General features: G+C 34.6%; 1 protein-coding gene across 3 annotated transcripts in view; it reads right to left on the bottom strand.

Annotated features, from left to right (window-relative positions):
• PsGEF (Protostome-specific GEF) overlaps window positions 1-21,088 on the bottom strand; it is a 60,645-nt gene extending 39,557 nt beyond the window's left edge. For all 3 annotated transcript variants that reach the window (XM_065344355.1, XM_065344356.1, XM_065344357.1), the window contains exon 1: window positions 20,825-21,088. The gene's annotated coding sequence lies outside the window, so the exon portion shown is untranslated. The remainder of the gene's footprint in view (window positions 1-20,824) is intronic.
• Window positions 21,089-23,322: the final 2,234 nt, after the last annotated feature.

Raw genomic sequence — 23,322 nt, 5'->3', positions numbered from 1 at the left:
AAAAGCATCGGCTTTCGGCTTTTAGCTTTCGGCTAGCTTTTTAAGTCTGAAGCAGATATCTCACATACTTAGTATGTCCAGTACCACCTTTCCAACACCAAAAACCACCGCAATGCTTACCAATCGTACAAAATGACCAGCAAAAAAAAATACACGCACAGAACACGCAAATACCATCACTCAACTCCGCCTCAATTTACTCTTAGCAAGTCCGCACAAATAACAAACACATATCGTTGCATAATGAAGGCTAAAAACACCACTGTTAACAATATTGTAATGCATTAATTAGGTTTCACGCAAAGGGCGAAATAAATTAGTCATAGGATAGCAGTCGAAATTACATTCGTGTAAAGTAAAACGTTAATTTTCAATTTCTCACCGCCATTCGAACAGGTGTGTTGGATGTGTATAGTCCGTACTCCGTAGCAGATATCAAGATAGGTAAGGTACATTACCATGGTTTTCATTCAATAAGGCACCGATATGATATACCTACTACATACGCAACCGGCAAAACCATCGTAAAATCGAATCGACGAATCGTTAGGTTAATTTGCATAAGAGCCATAAAAAGAGGAAATTAGTGTTAGTTAAAATTCATACAACGTGAAACTTTTTAGCTTTTCAATGCACTGAGATATAGGTGCTATCCAATTCGGTGAACAAGGGTGAATTACTATTACTGGAGCCCGGACTCATACAGCTAGTTAGCATTATGGTACTTGACACGGCTACTAACTCCAACGGTAATACCGTGTACGGTGGGGTTTTTCTTGTAACGAGGGTAACTAAAATAGAAAAAAATAGACTAAAAAAAAGTGCAAAAAAAAAGTCAAACATGTTACCAAGTTAACCACGGGCATTGTTTTGTTTTTAAACGTTAACAAGAAGATGTACCTACATTGTACATGGGTAGATCTAACAAGAAGGTAGATACAATGTTCTATACGATGGCTAAGTACATATGGATGGAGAGAGTTCGTCGATATTCAAAAGTTCAAAGGAACCTTTGGTACTAAATTATAAACTATTACGAATGTTACATAATTTAAATTAATTTAAAATACGTTGCAGGGTGAGAGATACGCAGGTGTATCTGATCGAACCAGCTGGATAGCATATACGTAGAGAGATAGAGTGACCAAAACAGAATCTAGAAGCGTTTCGTGTACACGGGACAGGCACAGGTAGGTTATACAGGTAGATACAGTCGACTAGAAAAACGCAGCACGTGACAAAATTTCTCAGATAAGTGAATCTACCGCTATTAATGAACTGAGAGTAATTAATTGACATACGCGTAAAAAAAATAAAAATAAAAGGGGATAAAACGTCGACGTACGTACGAATTGTTTCGATAATTACTTCACATCACGAACTTTCCTTAGGTATAGTTTGTAAAAGTAAATAAATGCAAATTTCTTCTTCATTTTAACCGAGATATCCGAATACCCAAATTTTTCGGCTACCTTTATTCTAATTACGTAGGCAGGCGTTTAATTTGGAATTAGGTAATAAAAATATTTCGCATTTGGTAAATTCACTCGGTAGGTTTAGGACCTATAAAATAGTAACGTTCAAATAGTAGGCATTCGATGTATTTTGTAGTCTTATAACGTTTCAAAAATTCATCTACCAATTCAGGACGGAAGTTAGAAACGACTGCAGGTTTATTTGGAATCACCTGACACTTGGACGAATAGAGTAAGTAAAGGTACCTGTCAAATAAATTAAGATATGAAGTCATCCAACCGAAACGAAATCGATTCACTATAAGTAGAGACTAGAGAGAATACTATATGAAGTCCAAGTCTCATTAGAAGCGAAACGTAAAAACGTTTACTTACTATATCGTAATGGAAAACGACGTATTTTTCATCGATACATGTTCTTAAAATGAAATGGATGAGGCAGTTCTTTCAAAGGGGAAAGCTCTTCGTAGCTTAGTTATTTCAGAAGACAAATTTTTTCAATTTCATCAACAATGTCAGTTTTTTTCATCTTATTGTGTCCATCTCATGAGTGTGAGCATCGCTCAGAAAAACGTCGTGATATTTTCAAAAACACAAATCAAAGATTCGCTGGTCCTTTATCAAAGTTGAAATGTCAAACAAATTTAAATCTCTCAACAACTCAACGTTTGGCGGACTTTTGATAGGTACCTAGTAACGCAATTTTCCAACGTTTCGACAGAATACCCAACTTTATGCCAGCTGGACTTTTTTCAACTTTTTTTCAACCCTCAACTCAAAACCATTTCCAATCAAAAAAGCTCTGCCAAACCCATTTAAAAAGTTACTCTAACATCTCATCATTTGTACAAAATGTCCACCCCAAACACGTGCATGCTTCGAAAAGAATAAAAGTAGGTACCACGAATATAGAAAGTATATGTACATAATAATCAATCGGACAAAATGAAATTAAAATTCGCCGAATACGTTGAATTAAAAATTGATGAAATAAACACAGGAACCTGCAATTAGTCTATTATTCAAAATTACTGTTAACGAGGAAGGACCAATCGACCAGCTGGTATATTTTTACTTCAACGTTTACATATAGGTACCCACTAGATACAAATGTATGAGTGCTATGCACTGAGTGTACGTAGAACCATTTACTGAAACCGGAACCAAATTTAAACGCTTTTTACTCCTAACTTAATGACAGTTCAAATACGTTTAATTTTTTTTTTAACTTATAATAATGGAGAAATTAAATCGCTATTTACGGTTTCGAATTAAACACCCTCGTATGGAAGTCGTTTAGTTGGATTTTAGGTTAGAAAATTCTAGGTACCGTTAGATACCTATTACTTACCTATAATATTATCAATTTTATTATCGAACGTTTAATTTTCGAACATTGATGTTTTTATTTTTTTTGATGTTGTTGTTGTCGTCTTTTTTTTTTAATTTGAACACAGCACTTTTAACTTGTTTTATGATTAGAAAAATTAGTACAAGTGCTTCCTTTTCTCCTTCCCTTCCCCTCTGAGAAATAAAAACTTACATGAAACTAAATAGAATAACGAACAGGTATCATAAATTGGTTGATTATTCTATAAATTTTTTTATGAAGAAGCATAACTGGAAAAGTAATTCACTGAAATCACAGTTGTGACTTAGAGAGTGTGAAATAACCCTACCTGTACTCCTTCTAAAACATAGAAAGGAAAAACACTGAACTCTTAGTATGCAATGCATGTGTACAATGATCAGGTTATAAGGTGCCTATATCCCCACATATCTAACTTGAAACCACCCACACACAATACACATAAAATAAAACAGGCACTTGAACCCCGACTTTTTTTCGAATTAAAAAGGGTTGATGAGCGCATAACACTTTATAAACTTGATTAAAAATAAAACCAGAACATCTGGACTAAAATCCAACTTAGGTACCTAATACCTACTACATAATTACGCAGCAATGAAAGAAAATTAAACTTTGCTTTTTATGTTAGCTACTGTTCTGCTTCACAAAATTTTACTATCATTCGCTTGATTCAATTTTTGTCAACAAATTACCAAGTACTAAGGTAATTCTACCTGTGAGAATTTTTTTATCTTTCGGACATCTTCATACAACAGTATAAGAATAAAAAAAGAAATTATCTCCTTGACTTGTTTAATAATACCAAGTTGCAATTATATCTTGGTAATTACCTTGAGAATACTTATAAGAAGGTCTAATTTTAACGACACTTTTTTATGATAAAATCTTTCCGCTGTATTTATCTTTTGATTCCAGGCTACCTACGTGTAAGCTGAGGCGGTAATTATCGCGAGTGCAGAAACAACACTCAGAAAGCAAAAGTAATCGTTAACGATCGCATCAAAAATGCAGAATACCTACTTGGGCCTGGGCGACGACGATGAGGAAGCCGTTGAAGATGGAATATTCGCGAACACGAAAAGAATTGATGTGTTCGTGGTTACCTGAATATTTCATCGCCAGAAAAAAATGAGAATCCTTCCCTTTCAAGGGAACCCATTTGAACTCACACTCTCCTACTCTCCTGCTCATATTTGAACGAAACCAAGATAGATCAAAAGAGCGTGTCCCTAATTGATTTAGGACAATTTTTTGAAAATTTAAACAATTCAAATAAGCTGCTTCAAAGGCTATTTTTTTGACAAGATATCGTCTGATGTATATTCTACACATTACTCCACTCGAAAACAATCTCAATTTGACCTTTTGACCCTTCCAGAGTGATTTGAAATTTTTTAAGGAATTTTAAAACTCGCTGGAGACCGCAAAAAGGGTAAATTGAGATTGTTTTCGAGTCGGCTGATCGTATGACGATATTCTGTCGAAAAAAGACTCGTTATGTATTCTTTAAAAATCTCATTTTTTTGGTTACTTTTTTGGAATTTTTTACGAGTTGGTCGAAAATTCACTTAATGAACTGACCTTCATGGAATTGCGCGGTAACCACATAAAACCGTAGAGAGGGGTCCATATGAGAACCAACCAAATCTACAGGGGACATAGTTCGTTTTTGACCCTTCGCGAGAGCGATTCGAAATTCCTGAAGAAAATTGAAAAAAATTGCTGGAGGCTCCAGAATGGCTCAAAGCTAGTGATTGTTGATATGCAGGAGTGAATTAAAGATATCATTCGCATTAATTCGCTTTGTAAAAAAAATTAAAAATCGCCCTAAAAAAACTTTTTTGATTTTTTTTTTAATTTTCAAAAATTTACCAAAAATTCAAAAATTAACTTTAGCGCCTTAAATGTTGGTTACGAGGGTTTCAAGACATGCTCTTTCGATCTAGCTTAGTTTCATTCAGTCATCTCACCCAATAATTTTCTCATTTATTAAATCTAAAAAATTTGAAAATAAGTTGATATTTCAACTACTTCGCGCTCGTAAGCACCTAAATCCCCCTCCCCCGTCGTTGGAATGGCCTCTCCTTCTGGTTTTAGTTAGAAATTTTAGAGTTTTTTTTTTGGTCAGAGCCGTCGAAAGCCAGCGTGGGTCCGGGGAAAGAATGAGGATTTCCTGAAACATTTTCGCATCCCCATTTTTTGATGCAAAAATGTTCTTTTTTTTCGAAATTGAGATCGAAAATGAATTGCTTAAGAAATACAATTTCCTCGAAAGTTTTTCTCTATGAAGAAGTTCATCCCTCCCCCCCTCCTCCTTCCAAACGACTGATAATTTCGTTTTTGAAAAAAAGTTTATTGGAACAGTTTTTTTCAAAAAAATGTTTTCAATCAAAAAATAAATTTTTACGCACAGATAAGAAGTTACCTTCAAAGTCAAAGTCAGGAATAAATTTTGTTTCGCGACAAAATAAAGTTTGCATATTCTCTTCAAAAACGAAATGAAGTTTTCATTTTCTGTTCACAAATAACGATTGCATTTTCTCTTTTAAAAATATAAGCTCACAAGCTTTTTTACAAAACGCGGGTCCTCTGGAAAACCTGGGCCCAGAGCAAATTGCCCTACTTGCCCACCTCCTTGTCAGCGGTACTGTTTTCGTTTAAGATGTTCATCTATTTCACCCCTCCCCTCACGACCCTCGCCCTCAGAAGTACTTTCAGTACGTCTGTTTAATCGTCGTCTTTTGAGCCCTGAAAAATTCAAAAATCCGCTGAATAAGACTTCAGAATGTCTCAAAAGGACCACCAAGCAATTTAGGTCAAAATTAGATTTTCCGTGAAATAGAAAATAGGTCAGGTACCTTATGGGTAGGTACATATTTCATTTTTTTTAATTCTTGAAAATCGAAAAATAGAATTTACCCCCAAAAATTGGGTTGATAAATGAATGCATGTTTGACAATATTTTGATCAATTTTTATTACCTACCTACATTTTAACGACGGTTACTCGCATTTAAAAATGTCTTATTCAATCTTGTTATTAGTTCACTTAAAGTAATTTACAACATGATAAATATTTTGGCAATAGAGTTGAAAATAAAAAAGAAATGAGCTGCGCGCTGCTCATGGTACGAAGTAAGTAAGCCGATGTTAAAAGTACACTCAACATTGTACCTATCCTCCACCCCCTCACCCTCCACACCATCCAACAGTTTACTGACTCTTCAGCTACCACTTTGCAACCGTTATCAAACGTTTCATCTGCTTTGAAACGTAATACAATCACAACCACGTGCTACTGCCAAGTGTTCCTCGCATATAAGGACAGAGTTCTTTCAATTCGGTTGTTTTTTTTCGAATTTCTACAGATTTCATCGATCTATTGAGTAGGTATTTTTACAAAAGTAATAAGAAATGAGCACGTTTCGTATTTCAATCAACGTTTAAATTTTCCATTCAAAGGACGCCTCTGTTCAGCTTGTGCCCATCCCACAAACGTACAAAGTCGTGAAAACTAAACCGAAGTCATAAATTTCCCATTTTCCCTCATCCCTGTTTGTTACGACACCATTATTAAGTTATAAGGGAAAACTGGTCGATGCCCGGTGGTCATCTAAAATCTTGACTGCAGCACGTTGGTAGACAGTAAAACTGATTTTTAACATTTGAAAACAATAAAATCGTAACGCCCACCGAAAAAGCCAAAACCCTGCATAACAATTGGAAAAAAATCATTTTTCAATATCGGACCACCATTTTGAATTTATACTCGGCGTTAATGAAATACGCGACATTAATAATATGAATTAATTTCTTTGCATTCTGTAGAGTAGTATGAATGTACATAGGTTAGGTATAATTTCTAGTAGTAAGTAGTAGGCTCAGACTTTAGATTAAGGGTGTAACCATAGGTGTGTAACGTTTCAACTGTATCTGACCTTTCTGCGGCCGGCGTACGATGAGAATAATATGATGTAGTCTTTGCATCTTTTCTAATAACCTGCAGAACTTGATGAACTGGTAATCCCCTTTTAGTATTTGATTACTTGCGTATTTTGTAGCCACCGAGGACGAATGTACATATATTGAACCTATACTGCTCTACGTACAATACGGTGTTTGAATTACGAGACACATAGGTAAAGAAAGAGAGACAGACGAGGTAATCCAGCCCCAAGCCCCGTCGCTCGTATATAAATAGCCCCCGAATTTGTAACAGTCTCCGATGCTTGCTGGAGTTCGTCTATAAGCTATAAAAATTCTTCACCCTTCTTCTCAGACGTTTTAATGTCAGACACATGCCACGCCGAATAGCCACACCGACCGCCGCAGAACGTAAATTATGTACAATGACTATCATTATTGTCTAATTTGTTTATCCCAGTTTGCTGCATCCTAGACGTGTATTCGCGTACAGGTGCAATTTATTAGAGTAAATAGTCGCGAGTGCATTTTCAGCTCTTTTGTCATGATTTTTTAAGACTGGGTAAAATTTATTTTTTGAAATGAGTAATAAGGTCTATTGGTAATATGAAAAAACTCGCAAAATTCAACAGTTGAAAATTAATGATATCGAATAATTGTCCCAAAAGTAAGCTTTAAAATTAATTAAAATTGCCTAAAATCACCAGAAATTCAATGAAAATCAAAATATTGTCTTCATCTGTCTAAAAATTGGTATAAAATCTCAATCTTAAGAACTGGTCAAGAAATGTGAGGACCCTTGTTCACAAATTGGCTGAAGAACCTCAGATCCTTGATCAAAAATCGAAGTATCATTCAGAAGTCTTCTAGAAATTGATTTAAAATGGTGCAAAAATTCACACCATCATCATCATTGAACGTATGCCTATAGTAGACAGAGTCTGTCTGAGACTGAGAGGAGGGTGATAGCTTGTCGAAGTATCAACCTGTTTCTTCAAGTCTGCCTCGGCTTCTTCTATTCATTGAAGAGTAAATTTTGAATATCCGCGGGGGGGGGGGTGACTTTCAGTCTGAAATTTTGTTTACTTGGTGTTTTTTTAAATTTACAAGTAGATTTTCACTCGGTTTATGATTGAGAATCAAAATTGGAAATCCAACTCATTGTAAGGTAGAAATATACTTCAAATTGGGAACATGATCTCACTTCTCGCCTCTCTCAATCATTCCATAAAATCCATTTAAAAAAATAATTATTTTAAATCATATGAAAATTCACTCAAAAAAATCCAAGTAGGTATACTCGTATCTAGGTAGATCTGAATAGACCCGATCATTATTCGGGCATTTCTTGGATCTGCAAATGGATCTGAATAGATCAGTTTGGATCAAATCAGGTCAAATCCGAACATTTGCTCAATCCAATCTTAGAGGAAAATGATTGATTCTGATCAGGCCTTATCAGATCTCACTGGTCAGGTCCAATCAGGTTTCCCCTACAGGACCTGGCCACATCTAGTTGGATCCAATCATGTCTCCCTTATTGGATCGGAGATCTGATTAGATCTAGTCAGACTTGACGAGGTCAAATTGAATCCAGGGAATGTCCGGATCTGATTACTGATTAGAACTGATAAGATCTAATCAGATCTAATCATTTTCCGCTGGCAGATTTGACCTTGCAAGATAGGTACGATCAGATCCAAATATTTCTCCTGGGAAAATTTAGAAGTTTTCCTAAATCGATTTATGATGTAAAAAGTTGGTCTAGAACACTTGAAAATTCTGTCAGAATCATTTAGAAAATTTAATTCAAGTAGAAAAATCATTCAAAATAGTTGAAAATCTATCAAAATCGAACTATTTTTTCAAAAGTACCTACATATTGAAATTGTCTCATAGAGAACCAACCCAAAACGGTAAATAGGTAAAATAGCTGCAGGTACGCAACCGAAAAAAGTTTCCAAATTATAAACACGGATCCCACCAGCCCGTTTTAAACTCGAGCATGTTTATTTATAAGCTTTACAGCAACAGGAGAAAAATAAAGACATAAACAATTCCAAAAAAATAATTCCAACAAATGTATCAACACAATAAAAAAGTAAGTAAATACTATACGATGATATCAATTCACAAAAGAAATAAGAAGGATTTATACAAAGATAGAGATGATAATTGTATCTCCGCGAATACATAATCTTAATCCTCGCTTTTTTTGCCATTTCGCCTCGAGGCAGACCGAGAAAATCTTATTTTAAACGTATTTACTTCCGCAAACAAAAGACTCGTAAATGGGAAAAAAATTGATTATAGTTTGCCATCGTGGCGAAAATCGTACATAACTCTCGGATTATATTTGCAAATATGGTTCAAGTACGGAAAAAAAGTCGTTTTTAATTTTAATGTTGATCTCGAAGCAATATAGTGAAAAAGAACAGCGAGAATCTCCCCTATTTTTTTTTTCTTAACTTATTCAGACAGACACAATGGGGAGACTTCCAAAAAATAACCCCTGAATTTAAACGGGCTGTCTGAGTTCCGGTCTTCTGAACTAGTTCTCTCTCTAAGATAGGCGACGACGACGACTACGACGACGACAACGCTGAAGGTGAAGGAAGGCATACCTACATACGTACCTATAAGCGTACCTAGACTTTATACTTCTGCAACAACCGAGTCAATACCTCCCCTCGCATGTGCTCTGGTTTTCTTTTATTTCAAAATGAAAGAGAAAAACCTAACGACAAAGCCCTCTATTTCTGACGTATATTGAATCACGGGTTAGTTACCGAGGATAGTATTATACAGTTTTGCCTTATATATTTCTTACGGTAAATCTTAATACCGTGGGTTGCCTTAGACAGAAATGCTTTGTTGTAGGACGTGATGCTCTTACCAGGTGTGTTTTTAAACAATGAATTTTGGCACCGTGCTAAATATATGAAACATATGTCCGCGTGTGTAGTTCTCGATTAGAAACATATTTCAGCATTTAAGCATCATCGCCATTTACCTAGTACAGTGCTCTTTTAAAATACCTTGAAAAAAATGCCCAAATCAAATTTTTACGAGCACCAAAAAATCGCTTTATTGATGTTTGACGCGTTTTCGGCGCGCGTCACGAATTATACCGACGTAGTGTACCTTTGCAACTACGACATACTAGGACCGAATAGTCGTTAGAAAAAAAGCTTTCTATAAAGCCGGAAATAGAATATAAATATCATTACGATTGTATTTGGTGTTTTTTTATTTCCTGTTTAAATATGTACTTTTTTGGATGGTCGGGTTAGGCATATAGAGGTAGGAGGGATTTAATCGTCATTGAAATCTTACACGGGACAGCTCAGGGCTGTGAGCCTTGTGATCGAAATGCAAGATATGATATGATGTTTCCGCATTTGTTGACCATTGTGAATGGTAGGTATGTATTCAAATTAGCGAGTTTGATTTCAAATTATCATATTCGATGACGTTGAACATATGTCCCTTCCTTACAAGGGGACGATGCTAAGCTGTTGGTTTAGAATCAAGCGAAAGTTGTTAAGTTTCGAAAGTAACGTGTAAGAAGAGTACCTATACCAGCTAGTAAGTATAAATTTTTATTTCTACCAAGTGCTTGAAAATTCCCTGGGTAAAAATGATTCTGATCAGATCGGGTCAGATTTAGTCAGATCTAAATCAGGTTTCCACTATTTTGGGTCTGATCAGAACTGAGCAGATTTAATTAGATCTAAGGCATAGGAAATGTCCAGATTTGATCAGTTCCTGTCATATTAGATCCGGTCATTCCCTGGATTCGATTTGATCAAACAAGATCAACTCAGATATGATAAAATCAACGTTTTGATTGGATTAGATCTGATCAGACCTATTCGATCAGACGAGGCAAAAATATAAAATTTCTGAAAATTTGAAAGCTTCTGATCTTATTTTATCAGATCCGATCAAACTGATCTAATCCAAAAGCTGGTCTGGTCAGGTCTCAACTAACAGGTCTAAACATCTGAATTCAATTGAACTACCTATCTAAAAGCATATTCAAACCCAATTTTCAACTTCTCAAATTGGTTTCCAACCGGCAACTGTTTCAGTTCAAAATTTCGACGTTTTCGCTCTTTCAAAAAATTCTAACTTTCGTTCAACTCAAAGACAAACAATCAAACCAATTCCCCAGTAGCCTAAGCCTAAACCAAAGTACGCAACTTAAAATTATTCGAAGTTCAAAAAACTTTCACAAAGGGTTCTCAAACGATAAAGTTCAATTCCAGGGAACTTGAAGTATCTCATCATCAGATTTATCGAGTACATTTCAGTCACACCAGCGATACAATATATTACGTAGGTACCTACTACGGTAATAAACAGACAGATGTTTTCGAGTTATGTTGTAAATTATTTGAAGTGTATGACTATGACGGAATCACGCGTCTTTTCACCACGAGTAGGCACTGAATTTATACGCTTTAGTTGCTAAAATAATAACCAATTATTTGCTCGTTTGAGTGTTTTAAGTGTCGCAAGTGTTGAGCTTCCCCAAAAAACCTGCCAACTCGTTTAATTCATCCGCCGATGAAGTGTTATGATTACGAATTACGATTTCAATCTCTCTTTTTTTTTTGGTTAGTAGGTAGGCTCGGTTTTATGTTTATCATAAATTGCGATTGTTTTCACGAGTTATATGATTTTCGATTCTTTCATAAATAATTAAAGGCTCCAGTGTTCCAGAGTTCATTCATCGCTGAAAGTGAAAGAACTGGTTTTCGCGAAGAAAAGAGAGGATGTCGTTGATCACACGGAAATTTTATGAACAGAAATATTTTATTCAACCTGTCATTGTTGAGGTAGGTATTTTCAGTCATAAAATGAACTGAGCAGAAAATTGAAAATTGACAACAGTAAACTAAAAACTTTAAAATGAAAATGAAAAAGTCAACTTCCTGTTCTATTTAGCGTGGGATTTTTTTCTAACTTTTTAGAGAAAAAGATAATTGTTTTTCGAACATTTTTCATGATTGTAAATTTATTGACGCAGAATAGCTCAAATTTAAATTAATTTTATTCAGTGGTATCTACCAGATTTAACGTATTTCAAAATGTAATCACCATAGACATTGTCTATGGCATTCACCTCCCCCCGGCCCTTACCTATTTACTGAATAACATTAAAGAAATTTCGAACCGATCGAGTTCTACATCCGAAATCAAAACTAATTAATAACTCATATGCCCTCTTTTTCAATACCCTTCTATGCAAAGTCGAAGGGTAGATCTATTTCAGGCACCCAATTAAATATTTGTTTATTATATTTAGCACAGTGATTAACCCCAATACATGATGATTCACGTTTTAAAATCGGCTTCGACGTCAATTTTTGGTATTAATGATTTTAAAATGATGTGGCTAAAGTGAAACTCAACACGTACACGTATCACCATGAGGTCCCAAATTTGAAAAAATAAAAAAGGAAAACGAAAAAGAAGAGTACTCGATAGTGCACCGCAACGACATACAGAAAATAAGATGGAAAAAAAAAGTGCCTGGTAATTGTGGTGACGTCGTTTGTGGAAAGGCGCAATTCATCATAATCCATGTGACGTATATGGGCCATAACATTACCGCTTGTTACATTTTCAATTAGACCGATCAAATAGGAAGGCAGTAGCTGGGGTACGATCAAAAACAATTTCTCACAATCTTTTATTCATAAATCTCGTAAAGGTGCATTCGCCTTGCTATTGTTGTCCCATCTTTTGTAAGCTTCTCTACTTCTCTGCCTCTACGTACACCTATCGTAGTATATGACACTCAGGTATATTTTTTTCACTTACTGCTTGTACTACATACTACGTAGTACGTACTTTCCAAAGATCCCTTTCTATAGTATTTCGAAGAGCTAGAAATGTGTTTCAGTTTTTCTCGCACCAACGTCTACGTGGTTTTCAATTTTATATCTGATTTCTACTCGACATGTAACTGATATTTGTATCAGTACGAAGTCATACCAAATAGGGTCCAAAGCTGATTTCTTTTTTCTCCAGACGTAGGTAAGGTAAGGTATCTGATTGAGAAAGGAGAAAAAAGGTATCGAATTGCAATTATAAATCGCAACTGTGACGTTGTTAACTGGAAAATTATTTTTTGCACTGGTTCCTTCTGAAAGAATGATTTCTTTCGGAGATGTAGGTAGGGTGCGGTTTTGCACACAGCAAGATGTTATATGTATAACTAACAACAATGTTGCTAGAGTTGAACTATATTGTAAAGTGTAAAGGGTAACTCGTGCAGAGAGCCACTCGAGTACTCATAACTTGATTAACTCCATAAAGCAAGAGGTTAATATACGAGATGAGATGAAAACTTGTCAAAGTTCTCATAACTCAGATGCTCTTGTTCAGTTTCTAGAAGAGGTACGTAGGTATTTGCATACTTCAAGTGCCTACTTCCTCGGTTTTGTAATGTTTTCCTCGTTTATAAAGATGGTAGCTCGATGTCCTGAATTTTCCTTGTGGAATGTAATGCGTATAATTACAGCTCTATTTAAGACACACATATTTTTCAAATGGGCGAAATTTTTATACAAGTACATAGGTATACCTGTACGCTTGGGGACGATTTTTGACTTATTGTTGAAATAGCAGTCATTAAAAAAAATAATAATTTCCTTAAACTACATCATTCGCAAATTTTGTAATATTTTGAGTAAGTAGATATTTTTTTAATTAAAGGGTGGGTTAGCTAAGTACGATACTTAGCAGAACTAAGAGACTATTTAGAATGCGTTTGCGTACCTACTTAATTATTACACTGGAACGTAATTTTAATTGCAATAAAGTGTATATATCTGATATTCTATAGTCATCTGCGTGGAACTAATTTTGCAGGGAATATTTTTTATGTCGAATTTAATTTTGAGTGGGATCAGGGTGAACGTAACCATTTTTTTTTTTTTTTTTTTTTTTTGATGTCGAGGTATTCCATGGCAAATTTTAGATATCTGAAAAGATCTTCAAAACATGACAATTTTTTTTTTAAAAAACTTTTTCTGGTAATTTTTTCTAATACTCGTATATTTCAAGTAGAATTTTGCATCTGATCGTTGACCGGACAAGAATCGAGTTCAAGGAACATTTTTAGGAAGAAAAATATGCAGAATTTTTACTTCGTTCAAAAGTTGAATTTTCTCTTCACTTTTGAAAAATACTCTCAAGTTACAATTATCAAGTCAACAAAATTGAATTTTCACTTTCAAATATTTCACACCAGTGTAGTCAATTCTCCATGTGTAGGTACCAATTTTAGTAATTTTTTGTTCCAAGAAAAATGCATCGTAGTGTTTTTTATTAAGATAATAAAAATGTTTTAAAACGATGATACTGATCAGTAGTTTTGAAACCAAAAAATAATGTAATTTTTCCAATAGGGTGGGGAAGGTGGAGAAAGCAAGTGTAAAGTGGAGGAGAAAGGGTGACGGGGGATGTATTGCTACGGAGGGGTGGCATTTTCTATTTAAAATAATATTGGAAAAAATTGTAAGAAATGTTTTTTTTTCAAATCGTCATGCTTTGAAAACCCCTAGCATCGGCCCATTTCATCTATGGGTCTGAAATTTGTCATGGAACATCCTCGTACCAAAGTAAACACTTCTGCAGTGTTTTATAGAAGGTGGAGAAAATTCAACTTATGAAAATGACAAATTTTCCAAATTTTTGACCCGATCTGCATTTTTTCAACTCTCAAGTTCCCCCTCCCTCCCTTCCTTCTCCTCCCCTCACGAAAGTACCCTTGAATTTTGGTCTCTATGCACCAAGGAGATGCAGAAACTCAAATCGCATCTTTTTAGGAGTATGTCCGTTTTTTTTACGTAACGTTTTATGGACTAAAACTGCAAAAAGCCCTATTCACCCAGGGGACTCAAATTTTTTATAGGGGTTTTTCAACTGACAGTAAACTATTTTCTTAATTTGATTCACCCCACTGATCATTGATTAAATTTGACCAGATTTGAATAGATGTTTTTTGCCATGGTAAGAATGAATATGGATTTGGGAGAGGGAGCCAGGAATTGATTTTTCTCCCCATTTTGAAGCGTTTCTGTCAAAAGTACAAAATCTATGAATTTTCGGAAAAATTTTCATACTTAACAATAATGCTCCGTTGTAAGTTACTCAAATTCAATTTGGTCACCGATTTCACCGACATCCTACCACATAATCTTATCAAATTGTAGATGTTTCTCTCATTCCATCAATTAAAACTAACAAATTAGAAAAAAATGCATCCACGAAATAGTAACTTTTCTCTTAAAAAAACCTGCAAACCACAGCCCATGGTCTTTTGCCTCTGCCTCGCACATATTATTCCTACCTAAGTAATTATTTTTATACATGTAATTTCAAAAAAAAAAAAAAAAAAAAACATCAAAAATCAAATAAATCAAAAATCTAGATAATGCGACACATTGCAATATTTGCTTTACGAAGAATACGCGTAATCTCGATTCACTACACAATTTTGATACTACAATCATAGAAAACCATTGTAAATTTACCCTTGATCTGTCACTAATAGTTACAAATCCGCCAATCATAAATTAATACGTCGATTTGATTTTTTTTCTCTTATCTAACCTCATTGTATTTTTTTATTGGCGGGTTAAAAATGAATAGTGTGGTTTTTTTTTACGAATCTGTGTACATATAGGTTAGCCTATTCATTGCAAGTGTCCGTAATTTTGCGATTTCAACTTTAACATATCGTCCCATATATTAATGATTTTATAGATGGACGATTAGGTGTAACGGTTAAGTTTGTTTACATTTTGTAGCTCGCGTACGTGGCGATGGCGTAGGCCTATTTGTAAGTACGTATATATAACTGGTCCTTGTGGAATAATCCAAAAAACCGCACAGGTTATAAATTTGGCGCTGAGGAGGGTAAAAATAGAGGTATATGAGGCGTGGCGGAATACATTATATCGGATGGCAGACAGACATGTATCGCGTGTCTTTTACTGATATCATCTTTCAAACAGAGGCAGATAAATAGACAGATGTTTGTACTTGAGGTAACACGTTACATTTAAATGCAAACATACCGGCTAATAAACGATATATACGCGAGTGCAGTTTATTACCCGCGAATTAAAGTGTACGACTGTGTAACCATTTTTTATTGTTTATTCATTTCCAGAGAGATGTCGATATGGATGGCGAACTTCGACCGATAATTTTGCCAATGCCAATTGCTTCGAGTTTTTTTTCCGCCAAAGAAGGAAATTTTTTCTCTAGCTGTATAATTTTCACAAAAGGTAATAAAAAAGCAACCCTTATAAGCGGGTACTTCGGGTCGCATTGGTCGCAGATAAGTAAACATTGGATTGCAAACGCGGTGTTACGTGTTAAGCTGGGACTGCGAGTGCGATATAGACAAACCCAAACGACCAATGTGCATATAAGTTTAATTGAATTTCTACGATTTTAGAGGGTGATTAGAAAACTATTTTATTTGGCACGCGGTTCTAACACAATTGGCTTTATTTTCCAACAATTGCAGCATAGGCTACGTTCGGTCGAGGTTTTTATTTTTATACACCTAATCTGGACACTAATCTACCCTCATGTTAATCTACTCTTGTTTCAATTAACGACTATACAGTTACTGATTTTAATCACTTTTATTAATCAGTCACATTTCTATTAAGCTTATACGCGTACGCGAGGAAAAATTAAAGGCAGCGTTTGCTATCTCACGACACATCTTACAAACCTTTCAACAAACTCGCTGACCATTGAAAAGTATAGGAAATAAATTTTCGGAGGTTACCTTCCTCTGTCGACTATTTATAGCGAAACGGTTAAACACCCTTGTAGTAATTTTTTTTCGGTGGTTTCCCTTCTATTAGACTGACTATATACGAACAATATTTCTTGGTAAAAAAAATGAGTAAAAAAAAAGTAGACAAGACAACCGAATCGAACTAGAATTAAGCCCCTTTTAAATGTTCAATTTTTACAAGGGATTCCCGTTTCGCGGAAAGTGTTTCCCATACAATTGAATTTGATTCAGTATCTATACAGACGTGTCACTGGAGGGTTATTAAATCGCCATAAATTTTTATAGACTATTTTTGTATCATAGAAGAAGGGTGATGGGTGACATGTGAACTCAACTCGGATTAAAAAAATCGTTAACGAGGTAAACCGAATTTTTATTTATTCTGCGAATTACATCGCTATTTTGTAATGTTGCAAGTTTTGAATTTATGACCATGTCGTGTGATCTTATAACCGCGGTGTTAAATTACAAATCAATTGTTAGATTTTTTTTTGAGTAAAAAAGAAAGAACAGTTTGTGTCTTCAGCCCAATCTTTGGACTGCCTGGATTCGAAAGGGAAAAAGAAAAAAACACAGCGTTGGGATAAATATTTATACTTATTCACATTGAGGAAATATTTGTTTTACAGTACGAAGTGACTGGTGGTATTTTTTGCTCGCTCGAGTACACTCTAACATACATGGTATACCTACCTACTTGAAAATGATTGATTAGATTAATCAACGAACGAGTAATCTGAAATATAAACATTCTTAAACGTGAAACCCTTTTACCCTGCATGGTTTAAAAACAACAAAGAGTTTCGTTGCATTTTGGTTATGTTATTCTATGTGTACATACCGCATACGAGGATTTACTCGTTCTCTGTGTGCATAATATGAATGGCCAAGAAAAGCTGGATTATGCTGACAATTTATCTATCAGTCAGTTCGTAGATTTTTTTTTAGTATTAGGTATATCTGGGTTAGCAATAACCGTTGCCTTACTTGCTAAGGATTACTCTTCAAAGATAAGTTCGTCTTATAATAAATGAGATGCAATTATTTGTATGTACCTTATATAAGAAAAAACATCCCCAGTATTGTGAAGAAGAGAAATAATATTTGTGCAAGTTATTTGATTGGTGGATGTCCAGCAACAAGATTCGGATACCTTATGTACATATGAATAGACCTGTGGCTTCATCATAAAAAAAGAAACCAGTCAATACATATGTAGGTACTTATTGAAATCGCTGGAGAAATATTAATGGATTCGAACCAGCAGAAACCGATTTTAGGAAAATTGTGTGCAATTGGTGCGAAGTAGATGACAAACAAGCATTATCTAATCGCGTTTCGGCTTGAAATCTTCCTTCAATCAACTCCATGTAGAAATTAGGGCACACAGTACATTTTAGCTACTCAACTGCATAGGGTAAAATTTTCAGGAATTTCAATTTTCAAAAATCTGCTGGAGGCTCCAGGGAGCTGCTCGAAACTGTTTCCAATTCAATTCAGGAGGTCAAAAATATAGCACAAATTAAATTTAAGCTTTCTAGGTTAATTTTATAAAGTTTTAATTTTTTTACATTTTTGGCTCACAATTTTTAAATAATTCACTAGAAATTAAAAAATTTACTACATAGAGTGCCCGAAATTTTGAATGATGGATTTTTTCATGCTCTTTAGACTTAATTTTGTTTGTTTCGAAATGTTTTCTACCGGTTAGGTTACCACCCCTGTTAGAATAATACTGATGCGGAGGTTTCTCAATTTTGATGTTACCTGTACAAAAATCCAAACATGAAAGTTATAAATTATCCAATGAATTTTTTAAGAAATTAAATTTTGCTAGGTTCATCAAAAACTTGGGGCCCTAGAGAACAAAGAGACTTTTGAAGGCAAAGTGTTTGATAAGAAACATATTAATAAAAATCAAACTTGTAACAAGCTCTTAAGACAGAAAATTTGAAAAATTAAAAAAAAATTGATACTTAATGCAAAGAAATAAAATCAAGAGGGTCAAGACTTTAAGACTTTAAGACTTTAGTGATGAAAATTTCTGGAACTCTCCAGAGCTATTATGACTCCTTTTTTCAGACAGCGATGAAAAAGTAGTCAAAACTTGAAAACTAAAAATTGGAAAAATACCTGATCACATTATGCTAAAAATTGAAAGTTCTACTAATTTCAAGTGGAAAGCTGACTAAGATCTATACCTATCAGATGGGTTTTTTGAAGATTTGAAATTTGAATTGCTCTCAGAAATTAGAGACTAATTGGATTTCCAAGCAAATCAATCTTCGTTATTTTTCAGATTCTATTTTCTAAATTTTATTTCTAGAGTTTCAACGTTCAACCTTTTTTCTCAGGGTAGAGAAAAATTGTGTCAAGAATCCTTCACCAGAGAATAACGTTTTGAAATATATAACTAAGGCAATAGATCAAAGTTCATAAAATAATTTTAATTAGTCAAAAATGTGTAAATAAACTTTTTAAAAGTAGAAACAAGAATAAATACGACTAAAATAAAAGTATCCTTCATAGCAAATGTATGTAGGTAGAGCAATTTTGGTCTAATGAAAATAGGAAATTGACGGCATCTCAGCTGATCTATGAAATCAAATCAAATCTAATCAGACTTGTGATTAGATAAAATAGGTAAAATCATATGCACCCAAAGGGATTGATTAGATGTGATCACTGATCAGATCTGATAACACCTGTTTCATCATATATCATATGAAGACATTCTTTGGATTTAATTTACAGAAATATGATTCCGAACTGGCAGACACCAATTTTGGAAAAATCGCATGTAATCGGTCAAATAGATCACTAACAAGTACCAACCGCGAGCATTTGTGCTAAAGTTATTTTGGACTGCTTCTAGGGCATTTTTTTGGAAAACCGGAATTTCCAAAATGCTGCTATCGGTTCGAAACCCCTGCCAGTCAACTGAACACGTTGTAATTAGGGTACAATGTGAATTTCAGTTTTCCAAATCTTTGTTTTGCAAAATTTAGTGGAAATTTCCGAGTTCCAAAAATCTGCTGGAGGCTCCAGACGTACTCAAAACGATTGGAAACCGTTCCCAATCGATTTGGCATGTCTTAAATATGGTATGTACCAAATTTCAGCTCTCTGGGTTAATCTGTTGAAATTTTGATTTTTTTCAATTTTGGATCCAAATTTGATTTTTAAAAATTCACCGAAGGTCAAAAAATTCACTTTAGCACCTGAAATGTTTGCTGATAATATATTTTTGCATGCTCTTTCGATCTAGTTTTGTTTGATTCAAAATTTTTCTTCCAGTTGGAATACCACCCTAGTTGGTATCATATGGGATAGAAGTCTACTTTGAAAATTACACTAAATTGCAGTAATATGAAATTAAATATTAATTTTGATGGAATAAGAACTCTTTAATAGCATCGAACTCACTTCGAAAAGCACGTGAGGGATATTTACTTGGAATAAATGGCTTAAACAGATTAGTAGGTACCTTCGAAAAAGTGTTTTAAAAAGATTAGAACCAAAGAGTTCGAGACAGTTTTCAAGATCTATTTGTTTCACTGACCACGTTCCATGCCATGGCCAATTATCTACTGAAAAGTGAAAAATTCAATCATTCAACTCCAATCTACACGATAATAGCAAAAATACTCGCATCCAAGTTGACACAAGTACCACCAGTGTTATTTCACAAAATTGATAACGTAAAAAAAAACACTTACGTGTTTTCAAAACGGAAAAAAAAATGATGAAAACCTTTGAGAAGACAGTAAATTTAGTACACGTGGTTCCATGAAACTGCGAAGTGTGAATACTATAAAATAGCAAATAAAAATGCACCATGTGCATGTGGGCACAGGTACATTGTACAAGTTTAACTACAGATAATCAAATTTTTACGATGCAGTAAAATTTGGTACTGAATTATCGTCATAATCAGCTGTTTTTAATACATTGTATGCACATATTATTGATAAGTAGTTATTTCAGCATGTTTTCAAAATGACTAAAATTCTAAATAACACTGGGGTAAGATGTTTTTCGAGAATGACAGAACAGCGAAATCCTCGCTACTCGAGTATTCTAAACGTGGGTGTTTTTCTACAACAGATATGTAGGTGAATAATACACAAAAACACATTACATTCCTCCGGGAATTAGAACCAATACCCAAACCCAAACACACTACGTGAAATATATAGATTGATTTTGTACTCACCCTTATGAAAATAGTCACACACGAAAACTTCACATTTATTTCACTAACACTATGATAACAAGGGGGGAAAAATTGAGCGAAAACTCGATAAAAATTTGTTTTAATATTCACAAAACACCGTGTAAGTTTCAGTCCGTTAACATTCAAACCGCACAAAGTCGACAAACAACCGCACAAAATGTTGTACTCGTACTCCGATTCGTAACATTCTTGACCCGAGGTAACACCATACTATTTCGGCTAACTCGCGGATTCGATGTAGTATATATTTACCTGCCTGTATCGTGTTGTTATTCCACATACACTATAACCAGATCTCACCCAACTAACCCCTCCAAAAGTTGATCGGCGAGACGTACCGCCTTAAGTAGTCGACTCGCTATCCAGCATTTAAGTCACCGTTTGGCGTTAGTTCTTTTTAACGTTTGACGACGAGGACGAGGACGAGGACGACGAAACCTCTTTTTTTTCTACTCCATCTCCAGCTCCAGCTCCATTCACGTGAGATGGTGCGGAGCGGAAGCGAGGAGCGTAGACGACGAGGACGATGAGGACGGTGAAGAAATTTTTAATAATGAAGTCAAGCTCGCCGCAGACTGCGAATATTTAATAGGGTTGCCGAGCATTTTCGGCATTTTTATATTAACCTGTTATCTATTCTATTCGAATGATTTTGAAAACCGGCGCGACGCGACGCGACCACCGCATCCAAAGCTAGCGCCCAAATACCAATGATCCTAGCCAACAATTTTAACGGCGATCCAATCGTCCTCGTGTTTGTGCCTGAAATGCTAATGAAGGGTACATTCTATTTGTTCATTATTTCTGAATTACAAAGGTGCGAAACTTAGTATAGGCACTTCGTTGTTTTAATTGTTTCTAGATAGTTTTGATGCTGGACGGTTTTTTTTTCGATTTGGTTTTTTTACCCCTTTTGGGAGATGCGATGAGAAAATATACCCATTTGCGATGCTAGTGGCAAGAGATTTTCAAAGATAGAGTTCAACCCTTTTAATTCGAATTTTTAAATAGCGAGTATTTTTTTCTAATTTTACTCGTAGTTTCGAGGGAACCGCGTACATCCAGCGAAGGCAAATAGCGTTCATTTAATGAGTATATTACCGAAATAGAGCCATTACAAGAATTTTATCAACAGAGCAAAATAAAATTTGGATGGGTACCTGTAGTTCCAAGATGTCCAGATCTAAAAAAATGACAAAAAATAGAACACTTGATTTGAATAGTTTGCCTATTTTTTTGAAAAAAATGAGAAAAATCACTGTAGGTATTTAACCTAAACCAGGTTCTTAAAAAATCATAATTTTATGCGGTTTTAAAATATAAACTAAGTGTTGGACAATATGCTTATCACGTAGGTTCAAGAAATGACGAAAGGCAGCTCACATTGAATTAAGGATCATTTCCTCATTGGAAATTTATTTAAAAAATTGTTTTAGCCTTACCTAAACTATGTAACTTACTTTTTAGTTTTTAGAAATCATGATTCATAACTTCATAAGATTCAAAAACATAAAGTACTACTACCTAAACTCCTCTCTTTGTAGAAGTGACTGGAATTTTGCTTGAACTACATATCTATTGGTAGCAAGAAGATTTTGAATTTTGCTTGAACTGCTTATTGATTGCCACTGAAATTTTTTTCTTAAAAATTTTTAATTTTTCGACATCGCATTTTTTTTTTTTTGATGGAATTATTGATTGAAAGATGTTTTATTATTCTTCGAGTAATGTGCCTAATTCAAATTGGTAATTTAAAACCACAATTTTAAAATTTCTAAGCATTTAAATAAATACTGGAAGATACCTACTAATTAATTCTCCAATAGTCCTCACTGATCTTGAACAGAGATCTAGTCCGATCAAAACTCATCTGATTAGATCTTGTTAGATCTGATTGGATCCGGGGAATTGGCGAATCTGATTGGTCTCATTCAATCAGTTCTGATAAGATCTATTTAGATCTGATCAGATCCAATTATTTTCAGCTGGACAGTGGTTTTTTTGAAATTTCTGCTTTATAATCACTTCAACGTATAATAATCTTAAGATTTTTGGAATTTTCATGGATCCAATTTGATCTGACTAGATTTAATCAGGTTACAGTTTTGATCGGTTTAGATCTGTTCAGACCTCATTTCGCCTTTAGGATCTAATTTGAACCTTATTTGATCCAGCAAGGGAAACATGATCGGATCCGAACATATGCAATCGGATCAGAGATTATGTATATCGGATTAGATAGGTTCAGATTTGATAAGATCCAACAAGGGAGATCTGATTGAATCTGAACAGCTTTCACCTGATCTGAATAGGTGCCTGGATCTTATCTTAATCAGTTTAGATTAGGTACATGTGATCAAATCTGACTTTCCCCGGATCCAATTTGATCTCACCACATATAATCAGATCAGGATTCCGATTGCATGAAATCTGTTCAGCCAATCCGGCCTGATCAGAAACCAGATACAATTTTTCCA

Source organism: Planococcus citri, chromosome 1 (genome assembly GCF_950023065.1).
Source record: "Planococcus citri chromosome 1, ihPlaCitr1.1, whole genome shotgun sequence".
Lineage (NCBI taxonomy): Eukaryota > Metazoa > Arthropoda > Insecta > Hemiptera > Pseudococcidae > Planococcus > Planococcus citri.
This window is presented reverse-complemented; position numbering and strand designations above follow the sequence as displayed.